Source organism: Phacochoerus africanus, chromosome 10, assembly GCF_016906955.1.
Source record: "Phacochoerus africanus isolate WHEZ1 chromosome 10, ROS_Pafr_v1, whole genome shotgun sequence".
NCBI classification, from domain to species: domain Eukaryota; kingdom Metazoa; phylum Chordata; class Mammalia; order Artiodactyla; family Suidae; genus Phacochoerus; species Phacochoerus africanus.
Window position 1 is genome coordinate 53841662 of NC_062553.1, and position 17688 is coordinate 53859349.

General features: G+C 35.3%; 2 pseudogenes; both read left to right on the forward strand.

The window, feature by feature from the left end:
- Positions 1-3094: 3094 nt before the first annotated feature.
- Positions 3095-10205, forward strand: LOC125138255 (olfactory receptor 5D18-like; annotated as a pseudogene).
- A 6142-nt stretch (positions 10206-16347) lies between these two features.
- On the forward strand, positions 16348-17373 carry LOC125137414 (olfactory receptor 4A15-like; annotated as a pseudogene).
- Positions 17374-17688: the final 315 nt, after the last annotated feature.

Consider the following 17688-nt stretch of genomic DNA (forward strand, 5'->3'; position numbering starts at 1 on the left):
AAGTTAATCAGAAAAGTTATTTTTCTAACTATTTTTGAGTGTTTACATTTATTTTGCAGAATATCTGAATATAAATAAACCAGGCAAATTCCAGCAACATGTATCTGGGAGGTTTTTTTTTTTTTTTTGATAGTTTAAGTTCAGTGTTAAATGCAAAGGCCATGATATCAGATCTACATTCAATGTGACACTGAAAGTGTTATTTACAAAAAGATAGATGTCTAAATAAGAAAATGAAGGAAAGACTGAAATTGAATATAACACACTAATGGTAATATGGATGGCTTATTGGTCAGTGATTTTGATTTCCTCTTTGTGAATTTTGAAGTCATATTTTCCCTGATGAATACACAATATGTAAAATAATAGGTTGATTGCTACAGTTATTTTTCTAAGATCAGAGTATCAGCATGTTCAACATTCCTATATGATTTAACAATTTAAGAAAATTACAATCTAAATTAGGAATAAAGGGTTTTCTTTAAATTGTCTTGTTTGTAGTTCATGACAAACACCTCAATCAAAATTCTCTGTGGTGTGATTCCCCAAAGTCACTCAGGTAGATGCAAATATACAGCACGATCCCAAATTTAGTTGAAAGTCTGGCTCACCCTTGAGAGTTTCTCTATGGTGTCCTTCATTTATTGTTTAATGAGAAAAATGTAATTTTTTTAAGACTTTACTGGAATATACTTTGGAAGAAGTTTTGACCCACTACTATTATAAGTTACAACAATATTTTTTAATCAAAGTTGTGTTTTGGAAATAAATTTTAAGAATCTTATTTAAATCAAAGAAGATCCCAGTCAATAAATCTAAAAAGAGTATCTGCATTCTGGTTAGTTGTTAAACTAAGTGCAATAATTTAATTCTGATGTGGGAAACTCTGCAATCATCAATATTTTTGGCAGAGAAATGCATTTACAAATCCAATAGCAGTACAATAGTATGCATTTAATTCAGTTAAGAATAAAAATATGTTACCAAACTCTATTTCTTACATCTTTAAGATTCTTGGAATGCATTTGTTTTTGAATATTCCTTCTGTAACTTACTGTACAGATATTCGAGTAATATTACCTGTTCTAGATTTTAAAAAATATTAAAAAGAAACCCATAAAACTGTAGAGAAATATACAAGACTTTGCAATCAAATTTTGAGTTTAAAACCATTTAGGTGGAAGCAAGTTTGAGCAGTAAAATAACTTTGAGTTATGGATTAATCACCAATGTTGTCTGGAAGAGTTTTGCCAGGAATTTGATATTAAAAGGTAGTAATGCTTAAAATCTTATGGGGGTAGAGGACAATGTGTTCAATGTTATGAAAATATAAAATTACAAAAATGTGTTTTATGCAAAAACAATCAAAATTGCTGGTATGAGTTACACAAAAGGAGTATCAGTTAAAGAATCTAGGTGATATAGTGACATTATAGATTATGGAAATCCAGACAGAAAGGCAATATTTCGAGTAATTTGTAAGGAGGTAATTTTGAAAAGGTCTAAGGATCTAATCACAAATCTAGACTCAGATTTAATGAAAGATAGTCCTGAAGGATGGATGAAGGCAGGCTAAATAAAGATGATTGTTACCTAGGTGAGTAGGTGGTGGTAGCTAGGGATAAAGCTGGGAGCACATTTTTAAGAATACTTTCATTTAGTCCTAACTGCCTTTCTCAAAACCTAAACCTGGGAAGAAAAGTGAATCACAGAAATCCAGATAAGGATAGGGAAGAAAAATGGAGAAAAGAAAGTTTATGCATGACTGGCTTTAGATGTTAATTGAAATGTGCATCTAAGAAAGCATTAGGAAAGAATCAGGAAAGACAGCTATTTCCTCTTTGTCTCTCCATGTCATATCCTCTATTTGCACTACTTCAGATTTTTAAAGTTATAACTGGTGCTGCATTCTAGGGTATTTTGCAGTCATATATTTGAAATTAAAGGATACACATTTAAAAATGGAATTAGAAATATAATAAGAGAAGAAATTAAATTTGAGATTACACTTACTACATGTCCAATTTAATCTTAAATGTTTAAAAAATAGCTATCTAAAGTTATGCCTTATATAAAAGTATGAAATAAAAAGAATGCTTATTTTATTATCATATTTCCATAGATAAGAGACTGCGTTGCAGAGTGATTAAACTACTTGTCAGAGACACATATTAATAGGTGGCTCAGGCCAAATTTGAACCCAAGTAGACCATATTACAAAGCCTAAGATCTTTACAAGATGTCACTCATAATCTCTAGAAGATGCAACAAATGACCTATTAACGAGGTTAAGCCTGTTGATGAAATCATTACAAGGATGTAAAACTGGGGCTTATCTGATGGTCTGAGAGGGAAAGTGACAAGAAAAACGTAGAAGTGAGGAAAAGTGAGAGGGAAAGTGAAGACATCTTGGCCATTTAAAATGGTCAGAGCAAACATAAGAATTTCTAGTCATAGTCAACAGTATTAATTAAATGGATCTATTTAAAGAAACATTCAGGAGTTCCTATCATGGCACAGCAGAAATGAATCTGACTAGGAACCATGAGATTGCAGGTTTGAACAGTGGCTTAAGGATCCAGCATTTCCATGAGCTATGGTGTAGGTGGCAGAGGCAGCTCAGATCTGGCTTTGCTGTGGCTGTGGTGTAGACCTGAATCTGTAGCACTGATTAGACCACTAGCATGGGAACCACCATGTGCTACAGGTCCGGCCCTAAAAAGTAAATAAATAAAATAAAGTAAAATAAAATAAAATAAAGACATTCATGTGGAGGGAAGTGGGGAATAGCTGAGTAAATTCAAACATGTGCATTCCCTGAGCCACCCCTGATGATCAGATCATTCTAGTCTATCCTTGCCCTGACCCTCTATCAGGACTCAAACTACTCCCCCACAAACACCCAAAGACACACAGTGCAGCCTTCAGGCTCCAACTAGGCCCTGTTTGCCTTCCTGGGAAACCCCAAACTCCACCCACCTGTTCCAGGCCAGAGCCCAGCCTGAGGGAAAATAAAAAAAATAATAGCCACTAGCTCTGTCACATTTGGTTGCTCAGGAAGGACATTTGATTTTCTCCAGCAGGAACCAGAGTGATGGAAGAGGGAAATCAGAGTGTTGGTATCAGCTTCATCCTCCTGGGCTTCTCTGAATACCCACACCTCCAGGTGCCCCTCTTCTTGGTCTTCTTGACCATCGACACAGTTTCTGTAGTGGGGAACATGGGTATGATTGTGATCATCAGAATCATGTACTTTTTTCTCAGCCATCTCTCCTTTCTTGATTTCTGTTACTCTTCTGTAATTACACCCAAACTCTTAGAGATCTTGGTTGTGGGCATAAGGACTATATCTTACATGGGTTGGATGATGCAGTTTTTCTTTGGCTGAACATTTGTGTTTACAGAAATATTCATGTTAGCCATGATGGCCTACGACTTGTTTGTGGCTGTTGTAACCCCCTGCTCTACATGGTTGCTGTGTCTCCTAAGCTCTGTACTCTCCTTGTAGCCTCATCTTACTCATGGTGTGGGTTATAATCCTTTACACTCACATATTCTCTTTTGGAACTATCCTTCTGTGGTTCTAACATCATAAATCACTTTGAGAGTATTCTGCCATCATCTCTGCCTCCTGCTCTGACACTTATTTCAACCTGATGCTGGGTTTTATCATTTCCACATTCAACAAGGCTTATAGCCTCCTGATTATCCTCTCTTCCTATCCTTTCATCATTGTTATGATTATCAATATGCCATTTGCTGGTGGGCTCCAAAAAGCCTTCTCCACCTGTGCCTCCCACCTGACCACCATCAACATCCTACATAGGACCTTTCTTCCTCTTTACTGTGCACCCAGCTCCAAAAGATCATTTATCTTCATCAAAATAGCCACTGTGTTTTACACAGTGGTGATCCCCGTGCTAAACCCCATTACCTATAGCCTTAGAAATAATGAAGTGAAAGTATCAATCAGGAAGTGAAAGTATCAATCAGAAAATCAGGGAGTTCCCGTCGTGGTGCAGTGGTTAACGAATCCGACTAGGAGCCATGAGGTTGTGGGTTCGGTCCCTGCCCTTGCTCAGTGGGTTAACGATCCGGCGTTGCCGTGAGCTGTGGTGTAGGTTGCAGACGCGGCTCGGATCCCGCGTTGCTGTGGCTCTGGCGTAGGCCGGTGGCTACAGCTCCGATTGGACCCCTAGCCTGGGAACCTCCATATGCCGCGGGAGCGGCCCAAGAAATAGCAACAACAACAACAGCAACAACAACAACAACAACAACAAAAAGAAAATTAATCAATGCTGAGCCACTGTTTTCTCACTCAATGTAATTTTGACAAAAGAGACAGAAGGAGTTATTTTCTTAAATGTGTTTATACATTTAAATTTTTTTTCTTCTAGTAATGGGATTACAGTTTATTGAGAAAATTAGATAATATATGTGTATATATATGATCATTAAATCTCACTATTCTTTAAAAAATCATCTTCAATTCAAAAGAAAAAAATAAATAAAATTCTGTTTACTTATTACTCCCAGAATGTAAGAGGCTTAAAAACATTCCTCTAAAGCCTGTACAGAAGTCTGTAAACAACTACCCTTCTGTGTTATCTTCCCTTCTTTTCTGCTGCCTTGCTTTTCTCTCCCTCTTTCTCTCACATCAGGAAATATGGAAAACAAGCAGACTAAACTCTGAATAGGAGTTCTGTATGTTACTTTCTCCAAGAAATTAAAGATAAATCTCTGTCAGTACTTTACATTTCCATAAACACTTTCTAGTCGCTGTGCCTCTCTAACACCACGAGGAGCAATCTGCTTTAAGAACTGTGTCATATTCAGAATGTTTCTTTTCAGTTACAACCCCTGAGAATATTTTATGAGAGTCTCAAAGTTACCTTTTTGCTTCCTTTTGAAATCCATATAGAGTTTTAGAGTATGCCCTCATATCTGGCTTCTTTGGTTTAGCATTTTTTAAAAAAAAGAATATGTAAGTGATTACATGTAACAGCAGTTCATTTTGTATTGCTAAAGCATGTTTCCTAAAATTAATACATCATAATTTACTTATTGTACTGCTATTAATTGAGATTGGCTACTTCCTCTTTTATGGTGAATTATAGTTTATTGATAGTATTATATTAGTTTTAGGTATACAGTATAGTGATTCAGTATTTTTATAAGATATCCTCCACTAAAAGTTATTATTACAAAAGGAGTTTCTGTTGTGACTCAGTGGGTTTAGAACCCAATGCAGTGTCCTTGATGATGCAGGTTTGATTGCTGGCTTTGCTTAGCAGGTTAAGGTTCTGGTATTGCTGCAAGCTGTGTTGTAGGATGCATATATAGGTGGGCTCTGGCATTCCACTGGCTTCATTGTAAGCTGAAAGCTGCAGCTCTGATTGGACCCCTAGCCTGGGAACTTCCATATGCTGTGGGTACAGTCCTGTAAAAGAAAAACAAACTTATTACAAGATCATAGCTACGATTACTGTGCTCTTCAATATATCCTTGTTGCTTATTTATTGCATACAGAGTATTTTGTGTGTTTTAATTCAATATCCCTAAATTGCCCCATCTCTCTTCATTCTACAAATTCTACAAATAACCAGTGTTGGAGAGGATGAAAAAAGAGAAATTTTGTGCACTGTTCGTGAGAATGTAAATTAGGAATGTAAATAGAGAATGTAAATAGAACTACCATATGATCCAGCAATTCTGCTCCTGGATATTTCCTTTTCTGCCTTTAATGGAAATGCTGCTATGAACATTTTCACACAAGGATGTGCTGCATTGCTTTATAAGCTGTCATTCTGTGAGATAAGGCCTATGTTTTAGTTTACATTCCATCCATCTTATACCTGAGTTCTACTTATTGCCCATTCTCGCCAAAAGTTAATACTGCCATTAGACATTTCACTATTTTCAAGTTGGTGGATGAGTAGTAATACATCATTTTGGTTTACAATTTAAATTCTTCATTGTTAATGCAACCATTGAAAAAAACTTACAATAATTGCTAAGATTATAGGACATACTTAAGAGTATGTTCTAAGGCTGCTCTGATTTTCTAGATTCTCTTTATATGAGGATTGTATTTGAATCTGGACTACTTCAAATACCAATTTTGTGGTCTAGGTAATTAGATTTTTTGTGTGTTTTATTTTGTGTGTTTTATTGTGAAATATATGTATTATCAGAAAATATTATGTAAGTTTACATTCACTAAATTAGTTATTATTTAGTAATACGTGTTCAGAAGTGTTACTTACTACCCCCAAACACCACCCTGCAACCTAGTCCAACACGCTCACAGCCACAGACACTAAAAACAAAGTCTGAAAGGGGAGTAGCAAAATAATTCAAAGTTGGAGGGGTGGAGGCTGAGATGCTGCTTATTACTTTTATGCTGCATCAGTTCAGAAAGGATGGTGAGTTGGCATAAAGCAGAGCTGCTTGTATTATTAGAGACACAATAAAATGGGACTATTAAGTGACTGATATTTTAAAAATAAATTTTTAATAATTTTCAGTTTACTAAATAAAATGCAAATATATTTCAGAGAATTTTCATCACACCTCATTGTACATTGTTGGTATGAATGAAAATGGTGTAGCTGCTGTGGAAAACAGTATGAAGTTTTCTACAAATTAAAAATTAAATTGTATGATCCAGTAATCCTGCTTCTGGATATTTATAAAAAAATTCTAATCAAGTTTTCAAGGAGGTATTAGCCTTCCCACATTTGTTGCGGAACCCTTCACAACAGCCAAGATGTGGAAACAACCTAAACATCTCTGTAGTTTTGGATTTAAAAAAAATGTAGTATACATAAACAATGGAAGACAATTTGGCTTTTAAAAAATGGAAATTCTGTAATATATGAACACGAGTGTGAACACTGAAAATATTTGCTAAGTGAAGTAATCCAGTCAGAAAAAGAGAAATACTATGTGATTCCACTTATATGGTATATATAATATAATCAAATTCATAAACTCACAGAAGGGAATGTTAGTTGTCAGAGGCGAGTGGAGGGGGAAATGGGAAGTTACAAATCAACGGGCACAAAGTTTCAATCAAATAATATGAATAACATCTAGAGATGTGCTATACAAAATGATGTCTGAGGCCAACAATGCTGTATGGTACACTTAAAAATATCTGAAGGAGATCCTGCTGTGGTGCAAGAGGATCATCTGCATCTCTGCAGTGCAAGGACACAGGTTTGATTCTCAGCCCAACAGAGTGAGTTAAAGGATTCGGTGTTGCCACAGTAGGTCACAACTGTGGCTCAGATCTGATCCCTGGCCTGGGGAAATACATAAAAAGAAAAAAAAATCTTAAGAGAGTATATCTCTAAGTTCCCTTGTGGTGGCACAGTGGAAATGAATCCAACTAGTATCCATGAGGATGTGGGTACAATCCCTGGCCTCACGCAGTGGGTCAGGGATCCTGGGTTGCTGTGAGGTGTGGTATAGGTGCAGATGTAGCTTTGATCTGGTGTTTCTGTGACTGTGGTGTAGATTGGCAGCTACAGCTCTCATTCAACTCCTAGCCTGGGAACTTCCACATGCCAAAGATATGACCCTAAAACATTAAAAAAAAAAAAGAAGAGAGAGAGTATATCTTAAGTGTTTTTACCACAGTAAAATAAAATTTTGTTCATTGCAGATCTATTCACAATAGCCAAGACATGGAAACAACCCAAATGTCCATTAACAGATGACTGGATTAGGAAATTGTGGTATATAGGTATATATACACCATGGAATACTACTCAACCATAAAAAAGAACAAAATAATGTCATTTACAGCAACATGGATGGAACTAGAGACTCTCATACTGAGTGAAGTTAGTCAGAAAGAGAAAGACACCATATGATATCACTCATATCTGGTATCCAATATACAGCACAAATGAACCTTTCCACAGAAAAGAAAAACATGGACTTGGAGAATAGACTTGTGGCCTAGGGAGAGGGAAAGGGAGTGGGATGGATTGGGAGCTTGGGGTTAATGGATGCAAACTATTGCTTTTGGAATGTATTAACAATGAGATTCTGCTGTGTAGCACTGAGAACTATGTTTAGATACTTACAATGCAGCACAACAATGGGAGAAAAAATTATGTATACATGTATGTGTAACTGGGTCCCCATGCTATACAGTAGAAAAAAATGTGTTGGAGGAAATAACAATAAAAAATAAATTTAATAAAATAAAAAAAGAAATAATGTTATATTATGATCACTAAAAATCAAAATTTTATTTGGATTCTATGTTTGTTTATTTGTTTTTAAAATTAATGTCCTTTTTCTTTTCTGGGATCCAGTCCAGGAGACCACATTGCTTTAAGTTGGCATGTCTCCCAAATCACCTCTGGTCTGTAATGGGTGGTAAATGATAAGCACATTAAATGACTGGTGAGGGTCACCTTCATCCTTTGCTTCAGGTCATGTTGGCCAATTTTCTCTACTCTACTCTGAATATAGGATTTTAAATTCAGTTGCATTCATAACAATCATTTCTAGATTGTTCTCTTTTCCTTATTTAAAATCCTACAGTTCATGTTTACTTCAACAACAATGTGTTATTTCAATAATTCAAAATCTAAAAGTAAGTAATGAAATAGATACAGTGGTATAATTACCTCTAATGATTTGGAAGAAAATGCATCTGCCATAGTGACACAAGAGACAGTTTCAAATAATTATATGGTTTTGTGATTCACTGAGTAATACTCCAATTATAATTCTCTACAGTTTATATCTTCATAGATACAGAGGCAAATTAAAGACTCACAATTTGGCAAAGTTTAGACAGGGAATTTAGCTTTCAGTTTTTTTCTTTTTATTCTTTGATATTATGTCCTGCAAATAAAATGCCATTTTACTTGCATTCTCATTGAAATATACTGCCACTTTTATTACAAGCCTAAACCTGTTGATATCTTAAAGAGTTTTTCATTACTGAGAAGGAAAATTCCTGAAGTTCATTAACCGTACAAAGCACTCCTCCATAAATTAATTGAGATCTTCTGGTTTCAGGTCTTTTCAGGTCTCTTTTGGTATATTTCAATTTAGATGGAAAAGATGGAAACCCAGATCTGATAGATTATTCCAAAAATTAAAGATAGCCCTTTTATATGGTCAGAGACCTTTTCATTTAAGGCCACACCTGCAGCATATGGAAGTTGCCAGGCTAGGGGTCAAATCAGAACTTCAGCTAAGCCACAGTCACAGCAACACCAGATCCAAGCTGCACCTATGATGTATGCTGCAGCTTGTGGCAATGCTGGATCCTTAACCCACTGAAGAAGGCCAGGGATCGAAACTGCATCCTCAGGGACACTATGTAGGGTTGTTAACCCACTGGGCCACAGTGGGAACTCCTGGTCAGAGACATTTTAATTTTCACTAAGAGGGCATGAAGTATTTCTGATAATTAAATTTTGTATTATAAAAACTGGCAGCAGTGATCAATGGAGAAGATGCAAAAAATTCATAGGATATTTGTTGATTTGTAAATGTAGTCCTAGTTTCAATTTGAGAACAAACCTAATCCTAAACCAGATATTTTTGCCAAAATTATTTGAAATTTCTAGGATTGAATATGAAATAATTTTCTAAATATCTTTTGTTATTAATGTAATTATTCCAATAAATGAGAATTATAAATCTCCTTAATATACTCGGGTTTTGCCAATATTTTCAAATGTTGAAGAGTATTCATTTATTGAAATATCCTGTGAACAGGAAGTTCCCTTGTCGCACAGCAGACTAAAGATCTGGCATTGTCACTGTAGCTGTGTCACAGGCTGCAACTGCAGTACCAGTTGGATCCCTGGCCCAAGAACTTCCACATACCAACAAGTGCAGCAGAATAAACAAATAAATAGCCTGAATGATAATGGATATTTGCAGTTTATCTTCCCAGACCCATTTGTTATTGGGAAGATATTGTCAGAAAACCTTCTCTCCCTGTGCTTCTCACCTGACAGCTATCACCATCTTCCATGAAACTATCCTTTTCCTTTATTGTATGCCTAACACCAAAACCTCTTGGCTCACAGTTAAAGTGTCTTCTGTGTTTTATACAGTGGTGATTCCATGCTGAATCCCTTGATCTACAGCCTTCAGAATGAAGATATAAAAAAAACACATTCAGAAAATTAATTGTCACAAAATTTCTTTGTCACTCAATATGATATTATGAGATTCATTATATTATTTACCAAAGATAATGTGATTTACTGTGCTACAGATTGTTCAACTCTTTTAGGGCAATTAGTGATTCAAGTTCACATATTTTAATCAACAGATTTTAGTTAATATAATATGTATATATAGTAGCACATTGTTGATTGTTAATTATTAATTATTGCATATATCAATGTTTAGCCGAATAGCTGTAAACCACATGTAAACCCAAATATAAAATAAAAAAATTATTCAACTGTTTTCTTCAATATTTGTAAATTACTTTTAAATGCTTCATCATATATAGCATATTTTATATGTGTGTTTCCAAAGTAAAACTTATTCTCAGCTCATCAGACAGGTCCAGGTCTAAGATGATTCTCTAGAATTACCAGGAAATTGATACCCAAGAGATGGCTTTGACAAATGCTTCAGTTTACTGTAACTTAAGGAATAACTTACTATTCATGTATAAAAAATGATGGCAGGCATTCCTATTGTGCCTTAGTGTGTTAAGAACTCAACCAACATAGTGTCCCTGAGGATGTGGGTTTGATCCCTGTCCTTGCTCGGAGGGTTAAGAATCTGCCATTGCCCCAAGCAGTGCCTTAGGTCACAGATGGGGCTCAGATTTGATGTGACCCCTAAGCTGGGAACTTTCCTAAAAAGGAAAAAAAAATGGTGACAGAAAATTTTTATTCACGAAACCTATTACCTTTTGACTAGCAAACAAAATTGAATAAAATATTGTCCTGCTTTCCCCAAATTCAAATCCCTATTTTATTCCAAAAATTTGAGTAATCAAGGCAGAGGACTATTAATAGTGTCCCCAAAGGGACTCAATCCTCTCTAGTCATTTAAATTTCAAGAAGACATATCATCACAATTCACTAGAGAAATAATAATTTTTCCAAAACAATGTTGAGATAACTGGATATCCTCATGGATAAGTGAGCCTTTACTTTTATTTAAGACAATACACAATTATTAGCATGAATAAAATGAAATGGATCAGAGTTGTAAACATAAAAAATAAAACCAAAAAAATAGCATATGACAGAAAAAAAATCTCAAAACTTTGGGTGAGAATTTTTTTGGATGAAATATAAAGAAGTTGGATCATTAAAAATTGATAAAAAGGGAGTTCCCGTCATGGCGCAGTGGTTAACGAATCCGACTAGGAAACATGAGGTTGCGGGTTCGGTCCCTGCCCTTGCTCAGTGGGTTAACGATCCGGCGTTGCTGTGAGCTGTGGTGTAGGTTGCAGACGCGGCTGGGATTCTGTGTTGCTGTGGCTCTGGCGTAGGCCAGTGGCTGCAGCTCCGATTAGACCCCTAGCCTGGGAACCTCCATATGCCGCTGGAGCAGTCCAAGAAATAGCAACAACAACAACAACAACAACAACAAAAAAGACAAAAAAAAAGAAAAAAAAAGAAAAAAAATTGATAAAAGGAGTTTCATCACCATTAAACATGAGGTAAACATTTATTAAGGGTAAATGAAACCATTAATAAAATGAAATCTTAGGCCTCAGATTATGAGTAAATATTTGCAATATGTATATATATAATTGATAAAGGATTTGTAGGTAGAATGTGCCAAAAACTATTTATACTTAAACCAAGAAGAAAAACGATCAATTAAAGAGTTGGTATTTAATTAAAAAAAAAAGAGTTGGTGAAATATTTGAGCAGATGATTGACAAAATGGAATATACAAATATTCTATAAACATATATAAGTATATTAAGCATCATTAGTCATCAATGATATTCTTATTACAGCTAAAACTAAAGCCTCAGTGAGATACTTCTGTACTCCCAATAGAATAGCTAAAATGAATAAGAGTTTCAGATATTGGTGAAAAAGTGGAGCAAGCTGAATGCTTATGCACTTCCAATGAGGGTAAATGTTCAGTAATGTTGAAAATAGGTTGGCAGTATCTTATAAAGTTATGCAAAACTTCTCACATAACTCAACAATTTTTTTTCCCATGCAAATCAAAAATTCCCAGACTATTATGCTACAGAAACTATGATTTAAATATGTAAAGAAATGTAAGCCACTGACTGTGGTAACTTGTTATGCAGCATAGAAAACTAATATAAGATGGAGTTCCCGTCGTGGTGCAGTGGTTAATGAATCCGACTAAGAACCATGAAGTTGCGGGTTCGATCCCTGGCCTGGCTCAGTGGGTTGATGATCCGGCATTGCCATGAGCTGTGGTGTAGGTTGCAGACATCCCATGTTGCTGTGGCATGGTGTAGGCCGGTGGCTACAGCTCCGATTGGACCCCTAGCCTGGGAACCTCCATATGCCGTGGGAGTGGCCCAAGAAATGGCAAAAAACAAACAAACAAACAAAAAAAACAAACAAACAAAAAGAAAACTAATATAAGAGAAAGCTGCAAGTTTGAGAGACTTGGGTATAGAATTGGCTCCTGAAGAGTTGGTCCAAGGTGCAGAGGTGTCAGTGATGAGGGGAGTGTGCATTGCAGAAATCAAACCTATCCCAGTGAAAGAATAATCATGCAGACCCACAGGATTCTGGATCAAGACCATGCTAGTAAATACAGTGAATAATTCTATGCCTGGTGATCAACAGCCTCTGTTGTGTCATGGTTTCCTGGCAAGTTTCAGTCAGGTTGTCAGGGGCCCAGGGGAAGGAGGAGAGGATCTAATTGGGTGTCACTTGGGAGTAGTGGAACCAGTTAATTGTTTGACACCGAGAGAATTAAACATGTTTTCAAAATGGACTTGTCATTTTTAAGAGAGTATATTATTTAGCTGTGTTAATATAAGCTTGGAAGTGTAAATTGCCCATATTTAGAAGATGACACAACTTTAGTGTCAATAGTACATCAATGTTTCCAAAGACTGTAAAAATTATTTACATAAAGAAAAAAAGTCAGATTTAAAGTCATGTTGTTTATACATCTCAAAGCACATGCACTGTCTACACAAAAAAGACAGAAAAATCAGGGTAAATTCAATAGCAATTGACTGTGAATGGTTGCATTTGATTGGATTTATCTTTCACCTTGGATTTCACTGTAGTCATCATGTTTTCTAATTCAGTTTGTATATTTTTCTGTAATTCATTTTTTAAAAGAACTTCACGAAGTAGGCTAGGTTAGGTACAGCTTCCAGTGATTTGGAAGAAACAACCTTCTTGTAGATAACCAGCTAGGAGAGCATTCAATCAAATCTCTGATTTTCTTCTATAAAAAGAAAGAGTTCAGTACATATTCTCTGGGGTCTAAATTCTCAAGATCATGGAAGGAAACAGAAGCCCTACATTATGTTCAGAGGAATCATATTCAGCTTCCAAATCTCTCCTTTTTTTCTCTCCAACTCTTCCTTTCTCTAAGTTTTTCTGGATATTAAGAAAGAAATACATTCCAATCACATGAATTTAACTTCACTGTGGATTCTTGCTTTATGGACCAACTTCTTAATGTTTACATGGTGTTTGAATTCTGAGTGGGAACTTCCCTGGAGTCTATTAATAGTAGAAACACAATCTGTGGGTGAGTTGGTTTCAGGTCAGGTGGCCTATCTTGTGTTAACTTTTTATCAAATGTTTAACTCTGAGATCCATCAACCTCTAATGTAGGGGACACTCTTTATCAGTATCAGTGCCAGACATCTCCTGATTCCATCTTCCTGAAGGCTCTCATTGCTGAACTTTGATCTCAAACCTCTTTTCCTGGGATGTTATCCTGATTTTTGCATTGAGAATATTCACCATGTGTCTGGAATGATGTCATAATAAAATTTCTAAAAAGAATATTATAATGTCTGAGAATGCCCTCAAATTCAGGAAAAAGAGCTGAGCTCCCCTCTTAGATGTCCCAAGTCGTACCCACATTTCTATTGCTGCCCAGTTTGGATATTATTATTTCTCAGTTTTGTTTTTGTCATTTTTAAATTTTTTTTAAATAATGCTGATTTGGAAAGTTTCTTAGTGGTGCCGTGGATTAAGGATCATGGATTGTCCCTCCAGTGGCTGGGGTTGCTTCTGTGGCACAGGTTCAGTCCCTGGCCCAGGAACTAACACATGTAGTGGATGCAGTAAAAAAAAAATGTGTACACACACACACCATTTAGTCATAGCACTAAGATTTAAAAGGGGTGAGGGTGGGAAACCCACTTCTTCTGAACTCCACAATTATGAGACTGTGCTAAGTATATTAACATCTTTTCTTAATTTCATACTTACACACCTATGTAATATGTTTTATCATCTTATCATTATTGATAAAGTAGTTGAAGCTCAGAAAGTCTGAGTGATTTACTAAAGTTCACACAGTAAATGATAAACCTGGAACTGAATTTAAATCTGCTTCCAACCCCATGCTTCTTTCATTATGCTGGTCTATCATTAGCTCTTTTCCAATTTCCTGACCTTTCCCTCTTCTGCATTTAGGAAATATATTTCCTGAGTACAAAAATAGCATGCAAATATGAAGGAGATAATTGTTTATTTCTAAATTGACCTGGTAAAACAAAATTGAAATAACACCTGTATTTATGAGGGTCATACTAACATTATTTTATTAAACTGAAAATTCAGACATCAGTTGTTATTGGCTAACATTTGCAGAATCATTGCTAAATATTTTATCTGCCTTTACTCAGTCAGTAGTTATTTTCTCTCCTGGTATTTTTATTCTCCCTCTTATTTTTGAGTACAAATTGGCTTGCCAGAGGCACATAGGATAAAAAAATCTCCTGCCCTTCACAAATGATAATCTGTAACTATAGATGCTGAAATGGAGCACCATTTGAAATAATTTTGCCAAAATAAAATTTACATATTACATGTTAAATTGGCCTTGGATCATATCTGAAAGGTCTAATGAATAATTTATTTTTCTCAAGTGAAAATGAATGTCTCATATTCCACACAGATTCAGATAACCAATGCTTATAATATGAGCAACAACAACAATAAAATTAGTCTAATTTTCTAATCTATGTATTACTAAATAATCCAATAATCTTTAATACATACTAGTTTACCCTGATAAATACAAAGAGGGTCAACAAGCCAAAGTGTTAGCCTGCCACTGAGAATAAAGTTTTCAATGATCAGAATTTAGAAACTTACACATTTGGAAAGGTTATCACCTTTCCAGTAAGAATATGCATCAAGATGTGATTTTCCTAAAATGACTGAGCAAAATACAATAGTATTTCTAGATGCAGTGTGCAGAAATCTTTCTACTATACAACTGATTTTTCCTAAAATCTTTGACATTCATAATTGAGCTCTGCTTAGCAATAATCTTCAATTCTAACCCATTTTGGAAAAGAGCAAAAATATCTATGTAGTACTCATTCACTTAGATTTGTACTAATTTTTTCCTTCGGTAACCTAGGTTGTAATAAATCTTATTTTGTGTATGTGTTTGTTCCTGTGCATGTGTATTTCTAAAAAAAATTACTTTCATTGTGCTTTCTTGGTTGAGAAGATTTTTTCATATATTCCTTCTCAGTTGCATTCATAATTTTTGAAATTCACTTTAACCAAATAGAGCTTAATAAGCATTTAATGAACACTCATAAAATGTCTGGTTCTTTCACTGGTGTGTGTTATATTTTTCAACATTTTTGTAGCTCATAGTAACACAGAAAGGCAGTCATCAAATGTCAGCCTATAATTTTATGCTCCATACCTAGGTATTTGTATAACTATATAAATAAAGTCAATAGAGATTAGATTGTTTTCACAGTGGATTTCAGAAGGCCAAAATGCAATCAGGAAAAAAAAAAAAAAGAAAATGATATATAAAGTAAAAAATGAAATCTTTGTGAGATATATTCTGGAGAAAGCGGGTTTTTATTATTATTATTATTATTGTTTGCTTGGTCATCTCACAGACATGGCTACTCATATATTCCTCCCAGTTAGAATACTGAAGTCTGATTACTGTAGTTGAAGCGAAGAATTTGAGAAAATGACAGGAGTACTTGTGAAAGTAGATGCCAAAGTCTCATTTTCTAAAGAGTTACTCTGTGTGAGACCTTGCAGAGTGAACACTATTAAGGCATTTCATTTTTGACACAAATCATGCATTCTTTCAAATTTATTATCGTCACTTTTGTTTGTAGCCTATGACAACTGATCAACACCTTTGGGAGAACATATGGAAAATAGGAGTAATGTGACTGACTTTGTCCTCTTGGGGCTCACACAAAACCCAGATATGCAAAAAATTCTGTTTGTCCCATTCTTACTTATCTACATTTTGACCATAGTGAACAATCTGTTGTGGCTATTGGGGGCAGCTGGTCACCGCATGCCCCCATGTATGTTTTTCTAGCTCCCTTATAATTTATAGATACTGTGTGTTCTACTGCCATTGCTCCCAAAATGATCACTGACTCACTTCATGAGAAAAAGACTATTTCCTTCCAGGCTTGTATGAATCAATTCTTTATAGCCATCTTTTCACTGGTACCAAAGTCACTCTCCTGGTGGTGATGGCCTATGACTGATATGTAAGCATCTGTAAATGTCTTCAATTTTTGATCAACATGAATAAGTGGATATGTCTTCTCATGCTGCTGGCGGCCTGGACTGGAGGCTTTCTACATTGCTTGGTTCAGTTTCTCTTTATTTATCAGCTCCCTTTCTGTGGCCCAATATCACTGAAAAATTTGCCTGTGACATGTACCTCTTAGTGAAACTTATTTGCACAAATACCCACCTCATTGGACCTTCTATGATAGCTAGTGTTGGCACAATATGCACTTTTGTTGTCTTTAATCTCTTAATTTCCTATGGGGTTATATTACATTCACTTAAGACTCATAGTTTGGAAGGGAATCACAAAGCCTTCTACACCTATGCATCCCATATAACTGTGGTAATATTACATTCACTTAAGACTCATAGTTTGGAAGGGAATCACAAATCCTTCTACACCTATACATCCCATATAACTGTGGTCATTTTATTATTTCTTCCCTGTATCTTCCTGTATGCAAGACGTAATGCCAGTTCTCCCACTGGTAAATCCATGATGGTGGTTTCAACTTTCATCTCTCCCATGTTGAACCCCTCAATCTATACCTTGAGAAATGCAGACATGAAAAATGACATGAGAAAATTTTGGTGTAGAAACATTACCTTAGTTGGAAGAGGGTTATATCCATCATTGAAGATGTGACATTCATTCCTTTACAGAATCAAGGAATACTTCCATGATTAATGATTACATTTTAAAAGTCATTTCCTTTGGTTTTTTGTCTATTTATTCTGAAAACACTATAAAAATAATCTTTATGGAAGTGGGATATTTTGTAGTCCTAAAGGCCAAGAGAATTGCATAGGTTTAATCTCTTATATAGGCAATCATACTGTATTAAGATTCTTTAGTGACAACAAATTTTTGGTTTTATTTCAAGTTCTTCTTTGTGTGGTAAAGTACAGAGAAATATGCCCTAATAAAACTTACTATCTTTTAATCCCAGAGAATAAAATT